Genomic DNA, 12,838 nt, shown 5'->3' on the forward strand with positions numbered 1-12,838 from the left:
AAAGGCAGAAGGGGGGACATGGGCTAGTCTCTTTGGGATGCTTCTTTATCTGCTCATGGGATCTCGGGGTTCAGGTTCGGGTCAGCTGTAAACGTCACCTGCGAGGCTGAGCTCCTGGTCAGTTGTAGCAAGGGTGACGTTTGTGATCTTGGGACGCGCTCTTCCATGTCCTGGGTCTGCTCACGCCCTATGGTGGGGGTCGGAGTTACACTGATGGAGACGTGAGAGGGACACAGCTGTAGCTTCCAAACTAGGTGCCAATCCCAAAGGAGGTTGTGCCCAAGCCCGAAGGAGATGTAGGAGGCCACGGAAGTCCCCAACTCTCCCTAGGAGAGCGGAGGACACTAGGGAAGATCTGACTGACCACAGAGGCACTCACAGAGGGACAAAAGAAAGTCAGAGGACCCTCTGGATCCCCCAGGAGACGGAGTTCAGCTTGCCCCATTGTGAAGAAATGTGCATGTTAGAGACCTGGGGACAGATGACAGCCAGGCAGGCCCATGCTGGTTGAGGGGTCTGAGGACGAGGGAGTCTGTCCCCTTCTTGCATTGCTGTTTGTGGCTCACCCCACGTCCATCTGAGTGAGGCATGCTCTGTTTGCAGGGGCCCCTCTGCTCGCCCCAGAAAGACATTTCTATCATCGAGGGAGCTGGGAATAGGATTCATCGCTGCTGGTCTTTAGGAAGCTTCGGGTAAAAGGAGTGTTACGGCCGGCTTGAAGGAGGGCAAGTGCCTCCATTTTCTTTTTCCAAATCGATCTTTGAAATGATGGGTTGAGACTCAAGAGAGTTTGGGAACAGGTTTTGAAATAAGTGACTTGGGAGTATGCAAAAGAGAAATCGGCCGAGACGGTGCGATGCCAAACCCCATTCTGTTTGCAGCCTGGGGACACCAGAACGTGACAGAGGCGGGCTGATGGGTGGGCTGCACGCTCTTCCTTGCTTGCGCTCTGTTTGCTGGGGGTCTTTCCTACACTCCGCCCTGCCAAGTGGCTGGCACCTTTGAGCTCCCTGCACTGATGTGAGCTGGGTGCGTTAGGAATGTGCTGGAGGTTCCTCAGATTTGACTGGGATGTTCTGAACATCAGACTGGCGGGTTCCGCCAAGATGTGAAGACAGAGCCTATAAGGATGAGCTCACCCGGCACCCCGGGTCCCTCAACAGCGTCAGTGAACAGCTCTCCTTGCTTCTCATGGTCACTTTATCTGGACAATGACGACGATACACCATAGACAGCGTGAAAAAGAAAGGAGGCGACCAAGTCTACTAATAAAAATGTTTTGAGCGCCAGTCACTGGGCCACGGACCCTCCCTTATTTTGTCCACACAATATGGATTTTGCATGCTTATCTCTACTTAAAGGAACAGAAACTGAGTTCCAGGAAAGGTATGTGGCTTGCCCAAGGTCACACTTGTTTGGTGCATGGACAAACCGAAATTTAAACCCAGGACAGTGGGGTTCTAGAGACCAATGGAATGTTCTGGCAAAGGGGTTCTCCAACTTGAATGTGCTCCAGCTTAGAATTCCCTGGTGGTTCCGTTAAAATGTGGATCTCTGGGTCTTAGAATTTTCGGGTCAGTAGCCTTGGGCCACCCCAGATTTTGGATTTCTAACATTTTCCCAAATGATGTGGATGGTTCTGGTCAAGGTATTGGCAGAATCACACGCTAGGGCCAGTTTCTAGTACCCCTGTCCTAGAAAAGAGTAGGTACCAAGGAGAGGGGAGTTAAAACTCCAAGCGTTCCTAGGACAAAAGGTGTGTATCAGAGGCAATTGCGCCATCGTGAAGCCAAAGCTCTGGATTCAAATCTTGACTGGGCTCTACTCACGCGCCCACCCAGCAAGGTTAACAGAGAGGCGCACCCCCCAGACCCTGCGGGTCCAACACTTGGTACTCCAGGATCACTCTCCCCTCTCTTTTTAACGCTGGGTTCGGGTTTCTGTTCCCCAGGTCTGCGCGCTTCCGACCTGAGCGCGCCTACCCAGCCCTGAGCTCTCCACCGCCAAGTCCAGCCCTGCTAGCGTTGCCATGGCAGCGCCGCGGGCTGGGATGCTGGAGGCTGAGCGCACCGCCCAGCTCGCCCCTTTGTGCTGTGGGGGCGGCGGCGCGCTCCCCCCAAGCCCGGCTGCACCTCGCCTCCCGGCCCGGGACTCGGGCGGGTGTGAAGGGGTAGAGGTGGGGCTGCAGGGGCGAGGGGACGTGGGAGGAGGGCAGAGGCAGGGCCGGGGGTGGGGCGCCTCCGCCCGCCAGCCGCTCCCCCATTAAAATTTCATGGGCGCTGCAGCAGCTACAAAGACTACGCCGGCTGCGCTCGGGGGACCAGAGGGAGGGAGGCTGCGGACGAGTGCGGGGAGGAGTTTGTGATGGGAGGCGCTTGCAGGGGCTCCCCCAGTTCTGCACTGTGAGCCGGGGCACAAAGAGCCCTCCGCACTCAGCCGCAGGACCGCGCACCCGAGGTAAGCCAGGGCCCCCACCCCGGCGGCCCTCCTCCTCTCAGCATCCTCGTCCCCGCGCGGGGTGTAGCTGGGTTCTCCGAGGTCCCCGATTCCCAGGGCAGGGTTCCGGGGATGGCAAACGCTGTCCGAAGCGCCCCGCATTTGATGGATGAGGAGGCTCGCACCCCGCAGTTGTCAAATGCCGCCAAGACTCCAGCCCGGATGGGGCGTGGGAAGGAGAAGGGGAAAAGCCGGGTGTCCAGTGAGCGGGGGTCTTGCAGTCTTGATCTGAGGGGGGAACAAAGACTCTTCCCTTCCCCCACTACCAGACAGACGTGAGGGTGGAGGACCCCAAACCATCTGGGCCCACCAGGTGGGTGGCTAACTGGCCAAACCAGCGACTGAGCCCAAGTGGTCTTGGAACGGGCGGGTGGGGTGGCGGGGCGGGGTCCTTGAGCTCCCCTTCTTGCCTACCTAGCCCTCCCCACCCCCAGCGCCTGCCGTTCCTTCACTTCTGGGACTCAAATCCCAGATGCTCAGCATCCAGTGCGGTTCCAGAAAGGATAGAGAGGGCCGAAATCCACCTCAGAGAATAATAACACATTGTTCATGATGGAAGATCCCACATCAGTTTGTGGAGCAGTCACTTGCCAGAAACCTGCTCGGTGCTCTGCCAGCATTACCACAACAGTCCCACGAGGGGGTAAGAAGCCCGTTTTAAAGACGAGGAAATGGAGATCCAGAGAGGTTTAGCGACCCATCCAAGGTCACACAGCCAGTGATTTTGAGTGGAGACATGATGGACTCTAAAGCCATTTGCGCCTCCAAAAGAGCCTGAGGAGACCCCGGAACCCACTGGCTCTGTTCCCCCACCTCTCCTTGGCTCTAGTACACTTGCTGGAGAGGCTGGGAATTTGGGAGGGAAGGGACCAGACCTCCTATCTTCTTCAGAGGAGGGCCCTAAGCTAGGGAAATGGTTTCTCGGGCTATGCAGACGGAGTCCTGGATTCCCCCTCTTGTCCCAGGCTTCAGACCAGAGGCTGCGGCGCGCCAGGAATTGCTGGCGCGCACACCCCACTGCGGTACCGCGGCGGGGGAATCGCCCCACCTGCTGCGGAGGTGGGGTGGGAGTAGCGGGGAGCCCAGGGGCAGAACTTGCAGGAAGCGGTTTTGTTTTTCTCCGGTCCAGCCTCGGGTTCCGCGGAACACAGCCCTTGCTCTGCGCTCAGTGCTTCGCTTCCCAAAGCGCATTTGAATTTGGGGGAGCACCGGGTGTGTGGCGGGGTGGGGAGCCGCAGGGCATAGATGAGTAATTCCACTTGACAGACAGGGAGACCTGAGCTCCGCGGTGCTCAGACTTGAGGGGCGTTGCTTCGGATGCGCAGATGTCCGGCCACGTGGCCAGGGGATGCGTCAGCAGATTTGGGGTGGGGCTGGGCCTCTGGGTGTTCACTCACGGTCCCTCCTCCTCCGCAGCAGGCAGGTGGTCAGAACAGCGGTCCAAGCACCGCCACCCGCCCGGCCTCGCTCACAGCCAGCCCGAAGCATGCCGCAGTCCCGGCAGTCGGTTTTCTGGGGCCACTTGGCCAGCTTCTGGCTTTGAGTGACATGGAACTCATCGCACCCCAAGTTTGGTTGATTTGAGCGTAACTTCCAGGTCGCCCCACACCTGCCTATTTGATTATGCGGCGACGCTTGTCGTGGAGAACAGTTCTGAAATCGACCCTACATCTTCCTGGATGCCATTGTAGCCTGGCTCCCCCCGTCCCTTAACAGGGGACAGATCAGAAGTCTCAGAGTCGTGCAAAGGCACTGTGACCCTGTACCACTAGCTTTAGGAGAATCCCTCTCTATGTCTGCATTAAAAAAGAGAGTTGTTATTATTTTTGGTGATTATTTTGGGTACGGATTTAGTAAATTTAATAAAACACATAATCACCAAAGATTTGAAAGAGTCCAACACACCAACACAGGGAAGAAAAGTCCATTTTCTTTTTTTTTTTCTTGGATGGGGGGATACCGGGGATTGAACTCAGGGGCACTTGACCACTGAGGCACCTCCCTGGCCCTATTTTGTATTTTTAAATTTACAGACAGGTTCTCACTGAGTTGCTCAGGGCCTTGCTGTTGCTGAGACTGGCTTTGAACTCACGATCCTCCTGCCTCAGCCTCCAGAGCTGCCAGGGTGACAGCGTGCACCCCCGCCCTGCTCTCTCTGATGTATTATCTCTGAGAATAATGATTGAAATTGTACTGTGTGTCCTGCTTGAGAGAGTCACCTCAGACGGATCTCTCTGTGTTATTACGATCTTTGCAGACATCATTGTAAGAGATGTTAGCGGCTCACGGAGGAGAGGGACATGGGTGTCTACTCCTTAGCTTCCGACCTCCCCGCCTACCAATCATTCCCCACTCCTCCACTCACAATTTCAGTTCCTTTTTGTGGACCCGATCCATGCTTCTTCCTGGGACAGGAATAGTCTTTGTGAGTTTGTTCATCTAAGCTGCACACCGCGGAGGAGAGAGAAGGAGCAAAGATTCAGAAATCTGACTGTGAAGAGTGTGAATTCTTCTCTCCACCTTCTCTGAGCCTCAGTTTCCTCATCTGTAGAGTGGGAATCATAACCCCATGTTTGAGGTTGCGGGCCAGTGCGTGTAAGGTGTCGGACACAGTGTAGGTGCTAGTAAAGATGGTGGCTGTCCCATGCAGCACCATATGCCAGCCGAGTTTGTTGCTCCTGATTCCTGCATCCATACTTGGCCATTTGGTTTTCTTTCTCTGCGCTCTTGGTGGCCTCCTGGGTGATCCTGGGCTGTTGGAGCAGCGTGTTTCTGGGGCACTGAGCTCATTGTGCAGGTTGCATGTGCTGGTGAATAACTTCAAGCCTAGCCCTTTGTTCCTAAGGGACCTTTCCCCTTGTCTCTGAGCCCTGGCTCATCTGTCACTCAGCTGCACAGAACAATAGCTCTAGAGGCCCAATCTGGCTGAGGGTGACATCTGTCTCCCCATCGCTTTCTGCCTGATCCCATTGGATGAGGCAGGTGTCCCCTTCTTCCCTGTGGTGCCAGGTGAGCTTCCGTGAAAGCGGGCGGGTGAGTCACAGAGGGGAGAGAGGCCTGACCTACAATGGAGCGGGCAAGGAAGGAAGCCAACCTCAGCTAATGCTGAGAACCGTTTGCCAAGGTTCTTGCTGGGTGCGGCCTCATGGACAGCTTGTGATAGGCTGGCAGTGAAAGCGAAGCCGGGCAGATGAAACACTGAGGTTCAGAGAGGTGAAGTGACTCACCCAGAGTCACACAGCAATTAGTTGCAGAATCAACTCTGACTCTGAACTCTATGTTTAAAACTACCACCTGGTGTCACCTCTCCCCTTAATCAGTTGCCCTGAGGTCCCCAGATGGCTTAGCAGTCACGGGACAGTTTTCCCACAGTAGTGGCAAGGCTAATGGCTGTGGCGTTTGTGGGTTGTAGGGACCTTACTTGGATCTTTTCTCCTTTACTTCCCACCCCCAAATTTGAACCTATTTTCTGCTCCTTTGGGGTCCACGGGTCTGTTGAGAACCCCAGCAGTGCCATTGTCTAGCTGGGCTTCCTCGGAGCAAGGCAATCACTCTCCCTGAGCCTTGGTTTTCTCATCTGTAAAATGGGGACAATAACACCCAGCTCACCGCCCTGTCATGGAGATGAAGGTGGCCCAGTTAGTGCCTGTTCTCGGCGAAGGTTTAACTTCTTTTTCTCCATTTTGCTGTTCTTTCCTCTCTGCTCACTTCGGGGGCCCTTTCACTGGGGGGAGCCTGGATAGTTCGGATCTCCTCTCTAATGGATGCGGCATTTGAATTCACAAAGCTGGGGCTTTCTCCTCTGCAGAAGCGCCCCGTTCCCTCCGCTGGCTTCCGTTATCTCTGGGCATCTTAAGAAATTCGGGCCAGCGTCTCTCAGAGGCTCAGATCTCTGAGTCAGGGAAAAAGCCACGCCCGGAGGGAACCTGAAATGCAGCCTCTGCGTGTTTCCCTGGCCGCTGTCCCTCGTTACCAAGATTAGTGCACATGGTTGGGGGCGGGGAGGATGTTCCCCGGATGATGGTGGTGACCATGGAAACGGTCAGGATATAAGGGAATAGCAGAATGCAAGTCAGTAGGTGAGACTTCCCGTTTTATTTAGTGCTCACATAGACCTGGGAGGTGAGCAGCCATCCCGCTTTTGTGCCTAAGACCGAGGCTCAGAGGGCTGATGGGTTTGCTCAAGGTCACACGGCGGGTGGGGTTCATGCCACCCAGTCCGCCGGGCTTCCCAAGGTGTTTGGAGATTTGATCGACACTGTCCAGACCGGAGCCCTCCCGATTCCTTTGTTTGCTCTGGACCCGCGTCCCAGGAGATGGGTTTTGGCAAATGCTGTGATTTAATAACAACAATTAGCGAACTCATTAATTTAATAATTATTGATAATTAATAGCGTGGGCCTTATTCTCCAGTGTTCCCAGCCTTACCTAATTACTCACTTCTGTCACTTTCTGTCTCAATGGCAGCTGGAGGCTCGTCCCTGCTCACCCCTGTGGTTCCAGACACGTTCGTCCCACCGCCTTGACCCCAGCCGCATCTGAGGAGTACCCAAGGTGACCCTCCGTCTCCTCCGTGTGTGCTGTGAGGTCAGGTCCACTCCAGAGCCCCTCTGTGCCGAGATCCCCTGAGTCTCGGAGGCTGGGGAGACCTCTGGTGACCCTCTGGCCCCAGCCCCTCCCATCAAGCTTCCCCCCTCTGTGGGCTCCCTGGGGGGGTCCCATCCATGTGGCCTGGTGGAGACGACAGGCTGCCCCCCACCCCCCACCCGCACCTGCTCGGGGTGGGCTCTGACCTGACGCTTCTTAGTGCTGATCCTCTTTTGTCACATACAAACAAGTCCCTAAGAAATGACCCCGCCGAGGTTCTGATTTCCATACCAGAAAATGCACCTATTGGAAGCACACATTTCTGAGCATTTTGATCCGTGACCTGTGTCAGCATCACCAAGCAGGATAAGGCTTAAGGTGCATCACCCTAAAATGTCCCATCTTGTCCCCGTCAGTCCCCCGGGACCTCCAGGAGACCAGTGATGGGCTTGCTGGGGAGACAGGCCAGACTTGCTGTTCTCAGTTTCCACACGTGGAAGGAACCTTCTGTATTTGACCTCTGAGGCTCAGCACAGTGGCTTGAAAGGTTCCTGGCGGACGTATCTGTGGTTTGTTCCTTTCTGAGTAGATTCCACTGGGCGACCCTTCACTAACCCATTCACAGGGGATCCCAACTGGATCCTGCTTCCTAACTGGGCATATCTAGCCTAGGGGGCAACAGAAGACCCCAAGAGAAATCCAGTTCTTATTTCTAGAACCCAAGTATCACACGGAGATCGACTCCAAGTTTAAATCATGGGTTGGTGGAAATAATGAAACCCCTCCTACGTACCAGGCACTGGCTAAACTTTCCGAATAATTCACTTTAAGTTACAGATTGGGTCTGTGGGGTTGGGGAGATAGGTTGCTCTGACCCTGGAGCACATGACCCTCCTCCTCAACCCAGGGGCTCAGTGTCCCTTGAAACCTCTATTGTGTTAATGACATTAATGACATCAAGCATTCCGGGGTCCACAGGGCCAGGATGAAGGGTCATTGTGGGTCAGGCAAGGCTCCCCTGAGCAGCTTGGGGTCTGTCTGCAGAGTGGCAGCAAATTCCTGGGACAGAGAGGAGAGGAGGGACTGTCCAGGCCGTTCAAGGACTTCACGGGCACCCCGCAAGCTGCCTTGCAGATAAGTATTCACGTTTACCAGCCCATGGCCAACCGGCCTCTGGCCTCCCAGTCTGCCCTTCCTGGTCTCCAGAGGAAAATGGAGTGTCCTAGAATCCCAAAGAGGGAGGGGGAGTCAGAGAGCCAGCCCTACCTTTATTTCAGGAAGAAAGAGCTTGTCCCATTTTATGGGACTCAAAAAAAAAAAGGTGATTTTCACACCCCAGTTTTGCTAGTGTTTTATAACCTGCTGTTGGGAGCTTTTATATAGCTGCTAAATGACTTCATCTCTGTCCCTGTGGATCTGCTGTTAGCAGGGGCGGGGGACTTCCTGGGGATTTGGACTGGCCCTTATCTTCTCAGGGACCTTTGGTGACCACATTCCTGAACTCGGGTAGGGGTCCTCAGCCTTGAAGTGAAGTGGGGACACAGCACCTGTCCCCTAGGGCTCTGGGCTGGTGTCCCAGGTCCCAGGTGCCAACAGCAAGTCTGAGAATACACCGGGTGGGCCTGACTCCCCTGGCTCAGGCCTCTGGTACCAAGATGGCGACCATGCAGCTGGTACCAAGAGCAAAAGCCAGGACTGGGCTCAGAGCTAGTGGGCGTTCCCTGGCCTTCTCCACGCTGTGGTCACAGCGTGGTCCCTGGGGTCCCCCGAGGTTCCTCTGGTGCAGGTCTGGGGAGGCTGAGCCTGGGCAGAAGGTCCCCCTGCTTCTCATCCTTTGTCCCAAATGATGGGCCACCGTCGGGCTCCTGGGGCACATGTCCGGGCTGAGGGGTCCCAGTGCCCGGAGAGGCGACAGGGCCCCACAGTGTGGGGGTGGAGCCGGCTCAGAGTCCACATTCCTCTGAGCGGTGGGAGAGAGTCCTGCTTCCTTCTGGGTCACGCTGTCCTGCTGTGGGGAGGCGGGCGGCCTCCTGGCTCCCGTCTGGCCTGGGCCTGGGTGCAGTGCTCTCCTGTGGCGTGGGTGGCCCTTTTGTCTTCCAGGTGGGGCCTGTGGGGTCAGCGTGGGAAGGAGCTGGGAGCCTGGGCCGCTGTGGCGTTGGCTGGGTGCTGCCAGGTAGGCCCGGGCGGGGTTGGCGCGGTGGCGGGGACTGTGGGAGCGTCCCCTCCCGCTCAGGAGAAGACGGCCTGGGAGCCAGGCACCTGGAGGGTGGGCCGTGTGGCCGGGCGGGGTGGTGGGAAGGCCCCCAGGCCCTGCGGGGGCTCAGGCAGCCGTCCCTGCAGCTTCTTCCCTCACTCAGCACGGACACGGGCCAGGCGCCTTCAGCCAGGAGGACGCTGGGATGGGAGCTGGACACCAGAGACGCGGCCCGTCCTCTCTGATCCCACGGAGATCACGCGGGTGAGCCATCCAGGGGGCGCCGTGGTGTGTGGGGGCCCCCTGGGAATATTGTAAAGGGAATTCAAGGGCCTGAGGACCCTGAAGGCCTGTCCACCCCTTGACCCCTGCCGCTTCCCTACCCAGGATGCTCTTGGCTCCATGGTTGCTTTTCTCCGGTCCCCTGAGCTAACAGGGCCTGGGCGGGACATTATGGCTTCCTTCCTCTATATTCCTAAATTTCTTCTAAAAGATTTCAGTGTCCCAAGCCCTTGTGTCCACCCTCTGTGGCTATTGGGGCCTGGAAGCAGCCCGAGGGGCTCTGGATGTGTGCCCCTCGCATGGGGGTTGGGCTGGGGGCTGCAGCCTCCCCCTCACCTGCTGTGCACCGCCCTCCCCCTCCCCTCCCCTCCCCTCCCCCTCCCCCTCCCCTCCCCTCCCCTCCCCCTCCCCTCCCCTCCCCCTCCCCTCCCCTCCCCCTCCCCCTCCCCTCCCCCTCCCCCTCCCCCTCCCCCTCCCCCAGGCGCTCTGCCCAGACCTGGGCCTGCTCTTCTCTGTGGTGCCTGCGTGACCCTGCGTTCCGGCTTCGGCGACCCCAAGGCTGGCCCATGATGGCTCAGAGACCGCAGCCTTCCCTACTCTTGGGGTGGAACCTCTGGCGGATCCGAGCCCTTCTTGGTAGATGCTCAGCTGAGGACCGGATCCCGGCTCTGCGGACGGCCCGCGGGGTGTGAGAGGCCGCAGCCCACCCGTCTCCGCCTGTCCAACAGACACTTCCCACCTGCTGTGCCCAGCCTCCTGGGGCTGGAGGCTGCTTCGTGACCCCGTGTGGACTTGCTTTCACCTCCAGCCCCCACCATGAGAGAGCTGGGCCTGGGCCAAGGGCCCCCTGAGTGCCCCCCGCCCCAGGGCAGGGTCTCCAAGGGTCCTGCAGGATGGGGGTGGGAGGCAGGATGGGCGTTGAGGCCGGTTACCAGTGGGAGGCTGGAGTCTGTCCTTGGGTGCTTTCTGCATGGGTGACCGTCATTTTTGGTGGATGCTGACTCAGTTGGGCTTCTCCACATTTCTCTCCCTCGTGGTTCCCGGGAGGAGGCTGCCGGGGTCTGGGGGGAGCTGGGCCTTCCCCATAGGGTGTCCATCTCTGGGAGGCGTGGGTGGTCCTGAAGCGAGAGGGCTTCTCAGAGATGGCGAGGCCCAGGCAGGGAAGCCCGTAGACACCGACAGGCAGCTCTGGGTCTCCCTCCTCCATCCAGCGAGGACCAGTCTCCCCTGAGACTTCTCGGGTCACCGTGCCGCCCAGAGAGACCCGGTCCTGCTCCTGGGCTCCTTGATTCTGTCCTTGGGATCCGAGGCTTGCGGGACACATGACTTCCTGCCTGTCCCATTTCCCCGTAGGCTCACCTTCCGTTCCCCTTCTTGGTGACAGTTTGTTACAGAGGGGACGGTCCCAGCAGGAGAGCAGCTGGTGGCCTTCCTTAGGCCATTTAAAAGCCGGAAGTTGTTTTCCCAGGGCGGGGAGGTGGCCTGCGTCCGTCCCCTGGCGCTGTCCCCCAGGGAGACCGCAGCCTGCGTGGTTTATTTCTCCCGGTGCTGGAGGCTGGGCGGCCCAAGATCAAGGTGCCGGGTTGGTGGCTGGTGAGCGCTCTGCAGAGAGGCCTTTCCTCTGGAGGGACAGCAAGCAGGCTCTGGTGTCTCTTCTTATAAGGACACCCGAGTAGTGTTAGGGCTCCACGCTGTGACCCCATTTCACCTTAATGGTGTGGTTAAAGGTGCAGCGTACATTTAACACGAGGGGTTAGGGATTCGGCCTGTGGGTTTTGGGGAGACAGGGTTCAGTTCCAGAACAGGGCAGTCAGCACAAACAGGCAAAGCTGGGGTCACCGGCATGCCCACCCCCGCAGGCAGGAGAGGAGCAGGCGGGTGCTGTGCTAGGGTGGGCCAGGGATGCCTCGGGGACATGCAGAACTGGCTGGACCCCAGTGCAGGGAGCGGGGACGGCCAGGAAGGAGAGAAGTCCTCAGGAGGGCTCGGCCCTGCAGCCAGGTCAGTTCTCAGCTGCGCCCTCTGCTGTTCAACCATGGGCACGTCCTCTCGGCTGCGTGAGCCTGGACTTACCCTGACCTGGAAGTCCGACACTGGGTCTCCCGACGGGCACTGGGAGCGGTCAGTGTGCTGAGCTCTTAGTAGTTGCTCAGTAAACACCCCTGTCCATCTAGATTTAGGATCAACCACATCTTGGCATGCCAGACCGTAAAACTCGGCATCTTCTGACCCAGAGGCATTTCTGATTAGATCTTCCTCTGCCTTCTTTCTAAGGTCCCATGTCGTGGCCCCTGAAGTAGCTCACTGCGATTCCTGGGGCAAATTCCTCGCCTCAGAATTGAGTACCTACTTTGGGCTCTTTCTTGTGCCAGCCCCTTGGGGAAAGATAGGTCAAGATCTGACTTTGGTTCCAACCTTTGAGATTTTGTTGTCATGACAGGCGAGAGAAAATCGGCTCCCATGGAGAACTGGAAACTTAGCAGTGTCTTCAAGAGTCTGTTGAGGCCCAGGTTCTGAGTGCCCAGAGGTGGGGTGGAGTGGGCGTGAGACCCCACAGGGAGCGACAGCTGTCCGGAGAGGCTTCTTAGCAAGCCAGGGCCTTGGAGGATGAGAAGATTGTGGCTTATCTGAGAACTTCAAGGAGAAACTGGAGAAAGATTCCCAAATGTCCGCAGGTTTGTGTAGGACACAGGACTTATCAGAGTCTTTAAAATGCTAATGATGGTTTCAGATATTCAAGGAGGAGATAGAGGAAGCGTTCCCTGACTTCTCTGGCCACAGAATCCTTTTCTAACCGAGCATCATTTAGCACTGTGGGAGACACCAGGCTGTTTTGGGTGGGAGAGGGTAAGGCGGGAGGTGACCTTGCGAGGGTACACTCGGGTGCTTGGCGATTTGGCTGGAGAGGAGGCAGACAGGGAGGGGCCTAGGAGTCTGAACTTGGTTCCAGGGTCAAGGTTGATGCCACTTTTTTAGGGGTGGGTGGGGGTAGGCCAGCAGTGGGGGCAGCTAGGGGCCTGGCAGCTGGTGATGCAAGAGATGTCCACCAACCACGGTGGCTCTGGGGCAGCTTGGTGTGTGTGTGTGTGTGTGTGTGTGTGTGTGTGTGTGTGAGGGTCCAGCTCTCTGGGAAGGGGCTGACCAGATCCAGGCAGGGGGTTTCCACCTAGAACAAGCAGGGTCCATTTTTAGGGGCACTGAAATGTCTCGGGGGAGACGGTCTTTGAGACCCACAGACAAGAAATAGAGAAGCGGATGCTTCCGGGCGGGGTCCAGGTG

General features: G+C 57.4%; 1 long non-coding RNA gene across 2 annotated transcripts; it reads left to right on the plus strand.

Annotated features, from left to right (window-relative positions):
* Positions 1–2,330: 2,330 nt before the first annotated feature.
* Positions 2,331–10,890, plus strand: LOC124991196 (uncharacterized). 2 transcript variants are annotated; one of them, XR_007109891.1, is made up of 5 exons: positions 2,331–2,457; positions 6,964–7,050; positions 8,062–9,256; positions 9,441–9,541; positions 10,041–10,890. It is a non-coding gene; the product is annotated as an uncharacterized LOC124991196 (long non-coding RNA). The 2 variants fall into 2 exon arrangements; XR_007109890.1 differs by having other exon boundaries at positions 8,128–9,256.
* The last annotated feature ends 1,948 nt before the right edge of the window (positions 10,891–12,838 follow it).

Source organism: Sciurus carolinensis, chromosome 8 (assembly GCF_902686445.1).
Source record: "Sciurus carolinensis chromosome 8, mSciCar1.2, whole genome shotgun sequence".
NCBI lineage: Eukaryota > Metazoa > Chordata > Mammalia > Rodentia > Sciuridae > Sciurus > Sciurus carolinensis.